Here is a 14,975-nt window from a genome sequence, read left to right on the forward strand (position 1 = left end):
GGCGAGTGGATTACTTGAGATTAGGAGTTCAAGACCAGCCTGGCCAACATAGTGAAAGCCCATCTTTACTACATATACAAAAAATTACCTGGGCGTGGAGATGACCACCTGTAATCCTAGCTATTCTGGAGGTCGAGGCAGGAGAATCATTTGAACCCAGGAGGCGGATGTTGCAGTTTGCTGAGATCATGCCACTGCACTCTAGCCTGGGCTAGATCAAGACTCTGTCTCAAAAACAAAAAAAAAAAGAATTATGAGAAAGTAAAGGATCAAGAACGACTCTGAGTGTTTAAGATTGGTGTTACTAGTATTACTGAAAGGGAGGGAGGAAGGGTACTGTAGCGTGTTAGTGGGTTTAGCAACGTCCCCTTAAAATTCATGTTCACACAGAATTTCAGAATGTGACCTTATTTAGAAGTAGGATTTCAAGATGAGGTCACATTTGACTTAGGGTGGGCCCCAAATCCAGTGAAAGGTGTCCTACTCTAAGAGGGGAAGACACACAGAGGCACAGAGAAAGCCAGGAGAAGATGGAGGCAGAGGTTGGAGTGATGCACCTGCAAGCCAAGGAATGCCAGGGATGGCCAGCAGCCACCAGAGGGGAGGAAAGAACCAATCCTCCCTCAGAACCTCCAGAGAAAACCAATTCTGCTAACACCTTGATAATGGATTTCTGGCCTTCAGAACTGTAAGAGGACATTATTCCATTTTTTTTAAGCCACTAAATTTGTGGTAGTTTGTGATGGCAGGCATAGAAATTTAATGCTGATACTTATTACCAGTAATTTATTAAGAACTTATTATGCTACATAAGGATGAACCCTAGGAAACTGTCAACATTTGAATGATTTTTTTCACCTACTGAGGCAGCCATTTCATATGGTTCAACCTAATATTTGATGTAACTGATTTATTTCTCTCTCCCACAGATAAAAACCCCCATTTTCTTGGATATGTTTGCAACACCTTTTTAAAGTAAGTATCATTATCTTTATTTTTACAGATGAGGAAATTGAGATTCAGAGACACGAAATAATTTGCTCATAGCCTCACAGATGATAAATCACAGGACTAGAAAACAGACTCAAAACTGTCAGACCCTAAAATCAATGTGCTTTATTTAAGTCAATGCATCTCAAACTTCAATAATGTTTATACAGACTACCTGAGGAGCTCGTTAAAATGTAGATCATCATTCAGTAGGTCTTGGGTAGGGTATGAGACTCAGCATTTCTAACACACTCATGGGTAATGCCAATACTGCTGGCATTCAGAGCAGAGTCTGAACGTAGAAGGCCCAGGTATCCTGCCTTCCCCAACATGGCGTAACTGACAATGTGTGGGTTCTAGTTATATCCAGACAGATTCATAGCACACTTGGTTGAAAATATGGAACTGGACTATTTGGGATAAATGAGTGCTGGAGGCATAGTTTTAGGAGTCATTAGCAAAGAGAAGACAGTAAGACAGTTGAAAATGTGAATAGATAAGCTTACTGAGATATGCTCTATTCTCATTTTTTAAATGTTCATGTATCATTCCTTTTGGATGCGACCAATTAAAAAGAAAACAAAATTTAGATATTCTTTGTATAATGATTAAAAATATTTTCTATTCATAATGTATAGTTTCAAAGCAGCATTTTAAAATGTCTTAACTGGAGAGAAAGTGCTATTACATAAATTAGTGTTGCCTTATGGTGAATTTAATGAATTGACTCACATTCCTAATTAATGAAATTCTTACAACTTAAAGTTTATTGGATGCTTTAATAGAGTACTTCTTTCAGTTTGGGTTTAATGGAGCAACTGAAGAAACTGGGAAATATTAAAGGTACTCACATTTTCTACGGCCAAGAGTGAATCTGAGTTCAATGTCTTCCAGATTGCTAAGATGCCCATAAGGTGCATTGGCCCAACACATATCGAGGGACAAGAAAGTGTGTGTGTGTAGCGGGGAGAACATCTTCACATTTCTTTAAAAAATATTTTCTTGAAGACTTCCGTAGAATTCTGGGATTGGCCTGTCTTTGTGAGTTAGTAATGAAATTCACATTAGAGTTAGCTCTACCATAAAGAATTTCCCTACTTCATTTGCAATATTTTAAGAGCTAATTTGCAACATCTGCCTAAGTAAATAGAACTTACTTGAAAAGTAGAGAAGCAAAACCATGTGTCTGAAATATTGCACACAAGTACTTGATGGCTTAACTAAATCAAACCCAGATGGACATGTGGCCCTGTGGAATCTCAGTAGTTTTCTTGCACAACATTTCACAAAGGCCACATAGTTAAAGTCAAGTAGAATATTCGAGGCCAAGGAATTCCTATTGTTAAATGATATGATTAAGAAAATAATTGATGGTCTCTATTACCCTGGCTAAGGACTCCTAAGACTTTTTCTCTGAATACCATGTCTCAGAAGTTCTGGGAAGCAACTAACCAAGGTACCCCTGGCTTATGACTGACTTAGAAAGAATATTGGCACCATAGAAAGACTTAAAATTTTCATTTGTGGGTATTTTTTCTTAGTGATTTCATAAAAGTGTCAAATATCTGAGCTCTTTTCAGAGCCTGGAATCCATTATCCACCTGTTATGACTTGATAGAAGTGTTTATATTATCCAAGAAACAAATATTTATAGCTACAGATATTTTTATAGAATATATATGTATATTCTGTTCAATAAATCAAGAGGAACAACTCTGACAATGATTTTGTTACAACAAATTTTATGAGGAATTCTTGAAGATAATTTAATAATTTAATTCAAAGGTATCTTGATAGTTGCTAATTAAAACTAGGCAGGCAACTGAGTTCCTCTCCTTCACGGTATGCTACTTTTCAATTATTCAATGATAGAACAATTTATTGTGGGGAATTATGATCTTTTCAGTTAATAGATTTGGTAATTCTTTCACACATGTAAGTTTGCCCAGATTAAAAGTAAGATATCCAGAAAAGTATCTGGGAAATAACAAAACTGGTATTCTTTCCCTAAAGGAGAAATGATAGGTAACTATTTTTATATCATTTTCTTTTTTAAAAAAACTGAAGTATGTTTTACTTTTGTAATTTAAAAATTCCTATGAAGGAAAAAAGGTCAAGTAAATTTATAATAACTTGAGCAGTTGCATTTTGAAGAAATAGATTAAGAGTTTTTCTAGGTGATGGTTTATCTGGAAGTTAGAATGATTTATTGACTATCCCAAACTCAAAAGACATTCCACAGTAAAATATCTTTCTGTTGCAAAGACCAGGCTAAGCATAGTCACTTGATAAATACTTTCTGATGATTGTTAGAAAATCTCCTAAACCTTTAAAATTGAGTAAGCATAAAACATTCTACACTAAGACATTTTCTTGGCTTTCTTTTATAACTCCATGAAAAATCAAATTAGTTTCCACTTTGGCTAAATACTTCATCATTTGTGGTCAGAAGATGCCAAGCATCATTTTAGTTATTTTCATTTATGAATCAAATGATAAATTGACCCTTTGTGAATACACATATTATACACAGTGTAGTCTTACTTCAGTCTTTCAAATTGACATGTTAACTAAGGAGGATGAGAAGAAGATCATGACCCTAGGGACTGGTATTCAGTGCAAGTGAGAGTCCTTTGGAAGTGTGTCTTCACTCCCACTCTATCCTGCCCATTTAGTCTTCCACTTCGCTATGCTGAGTTGACCCTGTATAATGTGCATACCATATTGAACAGAAACCATATGCTTATGTGTCTGTTCACAAGAATATAAGCTCAGCATGCTCGTTGATGACGGCGCAAAGCAGGGTAATTGAGTTCATACTCTTCTCAGATAACCCATAGCTTATGGCCACATAAGAAGGTGGTAAAAGGGCTGGCTGTTTCCATCCAATGCAGGATTCCTCTCACAGGTAGTCTTTGATCCAGAGCTCCCATTGGGCTGGTAGAGATTTGTCACGTCTGTATTGTGGTCTGATGCTTACCCTGCCCCACTCTGCTTCCATTCCTTTTCTTCTACTCGTGTTCTTCCACATAAACCTTTTCACTCCTCAATCAAGCTCACATTCATTTTCTGGAGAGTGCAGACTGTGACTGTTGGTGCCAGAAATTGTCCAAGAAAGCAGTAAGGTGGGATATAGGAGTGAGTTCACTCACTCCTTGGCTAGTAAAGAGGTAATTGGTATACAGAAAGCCCCTGGAACAATTGGCAGTCTACCTGATAAAACTTTCATAGGTGGTGAGCTGGGATGTGCAGGTAGAGAGAAATGCACTCAACAAGGAGATGATTTGGGTAACTGAAATGTGTAGGGGGATGAGAAAAATGATAGTAGAATTGAGTGGTTATTTGTAAACTGCATTGAAACTCTACAGATTAATAATGAAAAGCTGAGGGCAATTAATGAATTGAAAACTACAAAAACCAGAGGGGCTTTTTGGTAGCTTTCAAAAACACTCACATGGTATGCAATGCATTCACAGGAAAAGCTGATCAAACCCAGGATTTGATATTCAGACTTGCTAAACTTCAAAGATGGTTGGAAGCTCAACCACAGCAGTCATGACTCTGTTTGGGAAATCCTGCACTCCTGACATATGAGATGAGGACATTTGAGGGAATGCCTTTATAGATTTTGACTCCCGAGGCTATTTTGAAGCTTATGAGTGTGCGCAAGAGACTTCCCCTCCTTATTCCAAGCCAGCCCATTAGAGTACTGACTGGGAGTTGGAAGGGGCTGCTGAAGCGGCAGCTGAAGTTCCAGCACGTAGATGATACGCTGGCCCTAATTCTCCTTCACCAGCACCCTACCATTGCAGTTACATCACTTTCTTTGGCTAAAATAATAACTTTGTGTTTTACATGTCATGAGTCAATATTGTTTTCTATGGAGCCAAGAAATCCAGTATGATTATATATTTTCTTTCACAATCTATTAGTTTTTCTGGAGTTCCTACCTGGCCCTTTTATACCCACGAACACACATACAACTCACCACGCCAAGTATTTACTGTAATGTTTACCCCAGTTTTTCCACAAAGAGACCTGCAACCATTTATATTGGGTAAAAGCAAATTGCCAGCATTCTAAAGCCCTGTTGGACATAAGTCCAAGTTCACGTTTGTATCCAGAGTCTCAGGGACCCAAAGCATCATCATGGCTCCCCTGTCAAAGAGAGAGCACATGGGAGGAGGTCAGGTCATAAATGGAATTCTGGCCAAAGTTTGGCTTACAGGAGATCCCCAGGATCCACAGACCCACCAGATGATCATTTCTCTCATTCCTGAGAATTTAATTGGGATTGACATATGTGGCAGCTGGAGTAGCCCCACACTGGGTCCTTTCCCCTATTCTCCTTTCTGCAGATGGGAATTCTAAGAGCTGACAACCTGTTTGCATAGAGTCCAGCTACCTCATTTTCAAACAGTCAACCCATTTCCCTCCTTTTCAGCCTGTTCCTCTTCTTGGCCCTATGTGATACCAAGTACCTCCAAGTCCTTTTGAGCCTCTTGGAGCTTTGCTTGCTATGAATCAGGTACCCATTTTAAAGGCATTTTAGACTCTAGTTAAGTCAGTTACCACTCTGATCTACTTTACGTCTTCCAAACTTTTTTTAACTCAGACTATTTCCCTTTTAAATGTTTCATTTGCACTTCTTGAGTTTCTGTAACTTTAAAATCCACTTATCATTTTAGCAGATATTTGAGAGAAAAATGTTCTCCCAGTGCACCATAATTAACTAAGCATCCAGCCCTTTTCTTACATAGAGCAGTTACTTCACGGCTTCAGCAATTTGTATTCTTACACACCATGCTACTGGATCATTTGTGGAGCTCACACCACTTAGAAGACTGTACTATTTGTAATTAAGAAATAATTTTAAATAATTAAAAAATAATACAATGCTGTTGTGTGTGTTCTATATGCATATTCATATTATTTGTTAATTAAAAAAAGTAAAGTTGGAGAGTTAGGCAGGAGTGGACTATAATGACCTTCACAAATGAATTGGACTTTGAAAAATGAGAAATAAACAATAGCAACCATTTATTGAGAGCTTACTCTCTGCCAGATACTGTGATAATTGTTTTCTGTCCACTGTGAAAAAAGAACAATTATTAGCTCCATTTTACTGAAGAGACTGAAGCTCAGAGATTATTATGCTATAATCACTCATCACAATGTAGCATCAGGGTGTGATTATTTGCATGCTAGGTTTCCTCCTCTATTAGTCTTGTGAGCTCCTCCAGGGCATACACATATGTGTCTCAATCTGTTTTTAGTTTACTTTAGTGCTATATCCACCACAGAAACAGTGTTCAGAAAAATGTATAATAAATGAACATTGGCTACCGATTTCAAACATTAGGAAGAAAAGCAATTTGAAGCAAAACACGGATTTGTGTAAATGGGAAAAAAAGGACTTCTTAACTTTATTTTAGTACTTATGGGAAAGGAAACAGTGAATTTTTACTTTGAACTTGTGGAGCAATGTATTCTTAACTTATGGTATTCTTAACTGGTGCCTTTAAAAAGATCATCAAAGTCTGGCTGAGTATCCAGAGAATATTGCTATAACTAGCCCTGAACTATGACCAAAAAGGACAGCTCTATATTTAAAAACTGTGGTGGCTGTTGGGATGGGTAAAGGAGGAGGAAATAGAGGAAAGTGAAGTTTACAGTTCTGCAAATTACAGCTCACGGCAGGACCAGGATGCCTCCCTAACCTAAGCCTGGAGACAAGTCATCCAAAGGGCGGCTACTCATACTTGTGTAATTAACGATGCATTTTTAGTGTAATAAAAAGGCTTACATTTTGGCTTATATTTCCTTATTAACCGTTATAGTGACAGGCAATTTATTCCAAAGGGCAACTGCCAGGATAGTCACAAAAGACAACTGCCAGGTTAGATATGAGAATACAGTGAGTGACCCAACTATAAAGTTGGAAAAACAAGAAAACAAAACAAACAGAATGACTGAAAATCAAGAACTGAGGAGAGAGAAACCCACAGTTAAACTCTGAGATACAAGACGTTTTACCTTTATCTGTGCCATTCATAATTGTTTACTTGTCAATAGCAAAATTTAGGGTAGACATCAAGAAATTCCTTCTAGTACATCGAACATTGGACTCCCTACAACTTGCCCTCCCAGGAACTTTTAAAAGAGGAGTTAGTTATTTCTTAGGGAATGTGGAAATATTTTGATTTTTCCAAGATGTATGTTTCTGATGCAAAAAAAAAAGCTGAGTAATTGATATTCATTAGGTTATTCACTACTATATATATGTATGTATCTATATATCTATATATACATGTACACGCACACATTTAAGGTTATTTTACTAAAAATAACCATATAAATATATAAACAATTATATAAACTGATATGGTTTTGCTCTGCACCCCGACCCAAATCTCATCTTAAATTGTAATCCCCACATGTCAAGGGAGGTTATTGGATCATGAGGACAGTTTCCCCCATGCCATTCTTGTGATAGTGAGTTCTCATGAGATCTGATGGTTTAAATGTGTGTGGTTTCCCCCACGCACCTCTCTCTGCTGCTGTCATGCAAGATGTGCCTTTCTTCCTCTTTACCTTCCACCATGATTGTAAGTTTCCTGAGGCCTCCGCAGCCATACAGAACTGTGAGTCAATTACATCTCTTTTCTTTATAAATTACCCAGTCTCAGGTAGTTCTTTATAGCTGTCTGAAAATGGAGTAATACATAAATGTGTATATATTTATTTATTTATGTATAGTTTAAAGGGTCTGGAGTGTGGCCATTGATTGGTCAGTCTCTGAGAACTTTGGTAACCTCTGGACTCCCAAGCCTTGAACTAATTGAGCAGTAATTTGACTTGTTGAAAGTCCTTTGTGTGTTGGGCACAGTGGTTCACACCTGTAATCTCAGCATTTGGGGGGGCCGAGGCAGGTGGATCACCTGAGGTCAGGTGTTTGAGACCACCCTGGCCTACATGATGAAACCCTGTCTCTACTGCCTGTAATCTCAGCTACTTGGGAAGCTGAGCTCAGCATGAGAATTGTTTGAACCCAGGAGGTAGAGGTTGCAGTGAGCCAAGATTGTGCCACTGCACCCCAGCCTACGTGACAGACCAATACGCTGTCTCCAAAAAAAGAACAAAAAGAAAGTCCTTTGTGAATTCTTTGAAAGCAGGGTCTACTTATCTAAGGCAATTTGATCATACACAATTCTTAGGTTCTTTCCAGAAGGTAACAGTAGCCATTGAAGAAGCTGAGGTGGGTAAGGGTTACTTAGTTATTCCTTAACCTTGCTACAAGGTCATAAAGAATGCAAGTTTCATACCAAATTCTGCCACATATACAGATATTTATTCATCAAACATTGATGAGCAAGCAGGTCCAAAACTATGCAGTTTTGTGTATTTAATAAGGTCCAGCTGTCTGTCATCTTAGGTTCTCTGAAAACTCCCATGCCTGATTAGAGGCTAACACAGCACTCAGAGTCAGGATCTTTTACCTCTGTGTTATAGATTAGGCCGTCAGAAGTCATCATAACCAATATCTAGACACAAGACTATAGGGAGCAAACCCTGGGCTCCACCTAACAGGTAAATTCTGTCTTAGTTTACTTCTTTTTTTTTTTTTTTGAGACAGAGTCTTGCTCTGTTGCCAGACTGGAGTGCAGCTGTGCAATCTCAGCTCACTGCAACCTCTGCCTCCCAGGTTCAAGTGATTCTCCTGCCTCAGCCTCCTGAGTAGGTGGGATTACAGACACCTGCCACCACACCTGGCTAATTTTTGTATTTTAGTATAGACGGGTTTTGCCATGTTGGCCAGGCTGGTCTCGAACTCCTTACCTCGGGTAATCCACCTGCCTGGGCCTCCCAAAGTGCTGGGATTACAGGTGTGAGCCGCTGTGCCTGGCCCTTTGTTTACTTTTTATACCCTATTCATGCAAGCTTTGAGCAAGTCTCTAACATATTTGCAACTACTCTCCTCTCCATGCAATATGAATACTTTTAATTTCACCACTGATGTCTAATAGCTAACATTTAATATTCATCATGGCAATCAACACTGTGAAACCCAAGAGATTTGCTTCTGGCATTCAGTATGCTGATTAGCAGAGTGTAGGGTGTTGATTTTGAGGTATGGAAAATTGAATAAAACTGTAGTTGCTCCCTATGTGAGTTGAACATCCCTGAACTGATTTATGCTTAAGACACTGTAACTTAATCAAATAATATTTTCGTAAACTACAGATTATTTTAACACCGACTAGTTCACCAAACAAAGTACATAGCCTAGTGAGCCACTCAAATTTCACCAAACTGAATGGGCTAGTGTGAAGGGTTTATAAATCGGAATACGGTTATGTCAATTAGATTACATATTCATAGGCAGTTTGGGTGTTAAGATTAGATTATAGTAACTCAATCAAATTTTGATTTGATTGATTTGGGCTTATTTTGATTTCCAGTTCTCTTGGGGCACTCTGGAGAAAGCCCTTGTTTGGCTTCAGGCTCCAGAATTAATAAATTCTGTCATGTTTCTTTTGGGAAGGCCATTTATTGGTAGACTTTGCCAATAATTACTTTGAAGTGATGGTTTAAATTGTGTATTTGCGAGAATTGCTTAAATATTTGCAGGTAATAAGTTTAATTATTTATAAAAGAGTGGGCTTTTTTTTTCTTTTTAGGGGAAACAGAGTGGGGCAATAGCTACACACTCCTGAGAAACAGACCGCGACACTGTCAGTCTACCTCACTATCTTCCTCTGACACGCTTGGGCAGTCCGGAAGTGGGAGCCATAAAGCAGATGATGGTGCAGCTGTATTGTTGACTGCAACACATGTCCTTTTCTAAACAACACTAGGTGAAAGAGTTACAGAAAAGAGGTTTCAAACCTCCCCACACAAACGTCAGCTGACTCACAGCAGTCACACATAGAACTCTCTCAGCTCCGACAAGAAAGTGAAGCTCCCAGGTTTCCATATCTGTATCTGAAGGCCTAGCATATGATTCAGAGTCACGAAAAAAGATATCACTTAGATATTCTTTTTGAAACTACCTTCATTTAAAATTCCTTTTAAAACATTCAGAAAGTCCTAAGCTACTTGCAACCATCTCTTGCCTCTTAAGTCACCTTAGTTTGAAAAGCTTACTCTTGGGATGAACAGTAATGTCTCTTTAATTAAATAGGCTGTGTGTGATAAGCATCAATTCCATTTGCTTCCTCCTCACCCTAGAACACGTATTTTCCTTCCTACACCCCAGTCCCTGGAGAAAAATTTGTGGCTGCACCTGTACTGATACGTATCAGGTGTTCCCAACTAAAGAATGCTTGGTCTGGCAGTTTCAAAAGCTTCCTCGTGTTTTGCCTCCTAGCTCAAGAGAAAACATGCGCTTCCTCACTCAAGCTTGGATTTCTTGCAGTCTGTGGCTTACTGGAATAACATATGTGCTTGCTCAACCTCTTTATTTTGCCAACAAAACACCCACAATCTCAATGATATTTTCAACCCCTTGTATGGCATCCTGATGTCTATTTATATTGACATCCAGACATTTTAGTCTCACTACTGGCACAGAGATGACATTTTCACGACTCATTATTATTGTGACAAAGTAATGCAGTCTCTCTCCAGACAAAACCCCTTACTGCCAGCTGAAGCTCGAAAATTTCCTTTTTGAAAGGTTGTGATGATAATTGTGTTTTTGGCTTTTAAGAAATCATCCATTTGCTATTATGTGATTTCAGGAGATTTAGAAGAGCAGAGGGCCATGCATTCCTCCTTAAAGCTAAGTGTTTGTACCAGTATCAGAAGATGTGGTATTACTATTCATGTGACCAAAACACTTGACTTAGACATCCTTGTCCTTGCTATTATTGGCTTATTGTGGGATCATATACATTACTTATCCTAGAATATGGAATAAAAGAAGCTGTACAATGATTTACATATGTATACTTAGCCTCTACTGTTAGGTTAGGATGGGGTGAGGGAAGATGAGCATGCACGTCTAACCTAGAGTAAAATGCCCTGATGACACACCCCAGGATAATGAAAATTTGGGTATAATCCAATTAGCTCCAATATTCTGACCAGCCACCATTCTTAAATGCAGGTGTGTTCATGTTCTTATGTTCTGGGGAGTGGGCTGGGACAACAGAAGGAGCACGAAGGTTAACAGGAAGGCAACAGGTGATCCCAACTGGGAAGCAGGGTGCCAGGGCAGAGGTCTGCAGTATTCCCATTGGTCCAGCCTTTCAGATTGGGTTGACAGAGCAGCTTTCAACCAAGCAGGAGATTCCTGGAGTTACTCTTGTTGTCCTCGAAGATCCAGTGACCCACATGACCCAGAAGCATCTACATTGATATTCAGACTGGGAGTTAGGGCAACAGCTCCTACTAGGTGGTTCCAAAATGCATCAGGGACTTTGATGCTTTTAAATCATACTAAGAATTCCCCATGGTAACTCCCAGCTAGCAGGCAAGATAATTTTATTAACCTCCCAGTAACGTAACCCCACAGGTGACACAATCTACAGTAAGTCTTTCTGGACTCCACTTATGGTGGGATTCTACCATAGCTCCCTACTTACTCTTAAAATATGACTGATGCTCCATTAACATTATGGAATAAGACAAGTGTATCATGACATTGACTCTTCAGCACAAGTATCTTCTTCCTACTCCTCAAATATATTCTATTAAATAAGGTTAAGATCATGGTTTTCAGGCAGCTTTGCAGTGAAAGGGCAAACTATATTCCAGATTTTGGCACTGGGATACATATGAATATGTGTATGTGTATACATGCAATATATATGTTTACAAATATATGCTACTATTTGTACTAATTAAATGCAAAATCATAGGTAAATTTAGATTTGCATTTAATGTACAGAGCTTGAGATGCTAATGCACAGGTTGCAAGTGAAGAGTAAACAAAGCATCACAGTGTGTGTTATGGATACCCTACCGAACTAACACCCAGCTTGCAATTCAATTTGAGCATTTATGTTTTTCCTTTTTCATCCTATTTTCTTTCTTTATTTCTTTTCTCTTTCTTTTTTTTTTTTTTTTTTTTTTTTTTTTTTTTTTTTTTTTTTTTTTTTTTTTTTTTTTTTTTGGAGTCAGTCTTTCTCTTCTACCCAGGCTGGAGTGCAGTGGCACAATCTTGGCTCACTACAACCTCCACCTCCCAGTTCAAGCAATTCTTGTGCCTCAGAGTCATGAGTAGCTACGATTACAGGTGTGCATCATGCCTGGCTAATTTTTGTATTTTTAGTAGAGACGAGGGTTTCATCATGTTGGCCAGGCTGGTCTTGAACTCCTGACCTCAAGTGATTCACCCGCCTCAGCCTCCCAAAAGTGCTGGGATTACAGGCATGAACCACCATGCCAGCCTTTTTCATCCTATTTTCAAAGACAGAAGTTGGTAGCTGCTTCAGTGTACAACGAGTCTGCAGGGAAATTCAGTAAAGCAGATAATTTTTGTTTGGGGAAAAATCAGTTAAGTGGTTTCCTCACTTCCGTAAGCATGGTGTGAACAGACTCCATTTTCCTGATGGCCAGTATCACTTTGAAAAAATTTTCCTTGTTCTGGGAAGGGTCATGTAAGTGGCCTTGCTTAGTCATTTAAGTGCAGGGTGAGTTGGCTGTTATTCTGGAAAAGGCGTATAATCAGAACTTTGATATCTCAGTCAGTGTCTTTATAAAGTTGTGAGGTCATCACTGCAGAAAAAGGTGGGGATTTCCTTGGCCAAATGCTCCTGGGGTCATGTTCCATTCTGAGAAGTGACCCTGATGGAAACTGAAAAAGTTTAGTCACTAAGGGATTTTTGAGCTCAGGAATCTCAGATCAGGAGGGTCTTGTAATGGGACAACATATTGGAAATGGTCTTTCTCTATAAAGAAGTGATGTGAAAAGAGGGAATAGAGGATTCAGACTCCTCTAGGGAGCTATGGCACTGCCCTCTGGCTTCTAGAGTGTATGTTGCTTTTCATTTTCTTGTATTGCTCCAGAGAACTCCAAACAAATGTTCTGGGACACCTTCACCCTAGGTTTCTCAGTCTTGCGTACACTGCTTCTCTGGAGCCAGAGCTTGTCAAATATAATTGACATAGACATGACACTTCCCACAATTATCTTAACTTACACCTATGTAGATTTAGTGGACTAAAGCAAAAAATAGTAGAGTTTAATTGACATTCAGTACAGTTTAGCTGGAAGCCATATAAGTTCATGGTTGGCGAGCTTGTCCAAGCCTGACAAAAATTATGTTGATTTATGTTTGAATTTCTAGCATTTATCACAGCACTTAGACTCTAGGAGGCATTCAGCAATGTTGTTCACTATTGAAATATTGATAACAGTGGTGGTAAAGATGCTGTCCTTCTCTTAGAGGGGCTCACTTGCTAACATCTGCACATCCAGCCAAAGCAGGAAAACACAGACCTTAACTGCAGGATTATCCTGGGAATTTTCCCTGGTTTGCCTTGGGCATATCTGAGCTTAGTCAACACATACATTCTCCTCTGTAGTTACTGCTCAAGTTTTCTCTTCCTGCCTCCTTACCTTTTTCTATTATTGTTTGAAATTTTGAAAATTTGTTTAGGTACTTGCACCTGGGGCCAAATAAGACTATTTCCTGTATGAAGGAGCTTAACTTCATCTTTGAGCTCTGTCTGGGTGCTGTATGAGGGGGAGGGCTATTCAGGCTTTGGATCCATGTCCATAGAGGTCATCTTGCATCACTATCTAAGAGATTCTCTTTTTATGGTGTATCAGTTCATTTTCATGCTGCTGATAAAGGCACACCTGAGACTGGGCAATTTATAAAAGAAAGAGATTTAATTGGACTTACAGTTTCACATGACTGAGGAAGCCTCACAATCATGGTGAAAAGCAAGGAGGAGTAAGTCATATCTTACATGGATGGCAGCAGCAAAGAGAGCTTGTGCAGGGGAACTACCCTTTTTAAAACCATTCTATCTTGTGAGACTTCTTCACTATCATGAGAACAGCATGAGAAAGACCTGCCCCCATGATTCAATTACCTCCCCCTGGGTCCCTCCCACAGCATGTGGGAATTTAAGATGAGATTTGGGTGGGAACACAGCCAAACCATATCACATGGGGAGTCACAGATTAGTCTTCACCATTGTCTCTGGGAATTAAGTTGGGGGTGGGAAGAATTCAGATTTTCATTTTTTGTCTTTCTGCCAAAGATCAGTCATTGGATATTTAATGCTAATCCACCCACTGGTCACCACAGGACCAAGTAAAGAGGATCTACCACTTAATCTCAAGTTTGGCTTTGGATATAAGGACTCTGCTTTAGGGTGTGTTTCTTCACCTTCTCCAGGTCTTTCCTTAAATGTTGTCTACTCCTGCACACTATTTAGGGCACATCACTTCTTTACAGAGAAAAACCATCCCCAATATCTTGTCCCATTATAAGACCCTCCTGATCTAAGATTCCTGAGCTCAAGAATCCCTTAGTGACCAAACTTTTTTCATTTCCCATCCAGGGTCACTTCTCAGAATGGAACATGACCCCAGGAGCATTTGGCCAAGGAAATCCCCACCTTTTTCTGCAGTGATGACCTCACAACTTTATAAACACACTGACTGAGATATCAAAGTTCTGATTATACACCTTTTCCAGAATAACAGCCAACTCACCCTGCACTTAAGTGACTAAGCAAGGCCACTTACATGACCCTTCCCAGAACAAGGAAAATTTTTTCAAAGTGATACTATCCATCAGGAAAATGGAGTCTGTTCACACCATGCTTACGGAAGTGAGGAAACCACTTAACTGATTCTTCCCCAAACAAAAATTATCTGCTTTACTGAATTTCCCTGCAGACTCATTGTACACTAAAGCAGCTACCAAATTCTATCTTTGAAAATAGGATGAAAAAGGCTGGCATGGTGGTTCATGCCTGTAATCCCAGGACTTTGGGAGGCTGAGGCAGGCAAATCACCT

This window comes from Cebus imitator, unplaced genomic scaffold (genome assembly GCF_001604975.1).
Source record: "Cebus imitator isolate Cc_AM_T3 unplaced genomic scaffold, Cebus_imitator-1.0 Scaffold4, whole genome shotgun sequence".
NCBI classification, from domain to species: Eukaryota; Metazoa; Chordata; class Mammalia; order Primates; family Cebidae; genus Cebus; species Cebus imitator.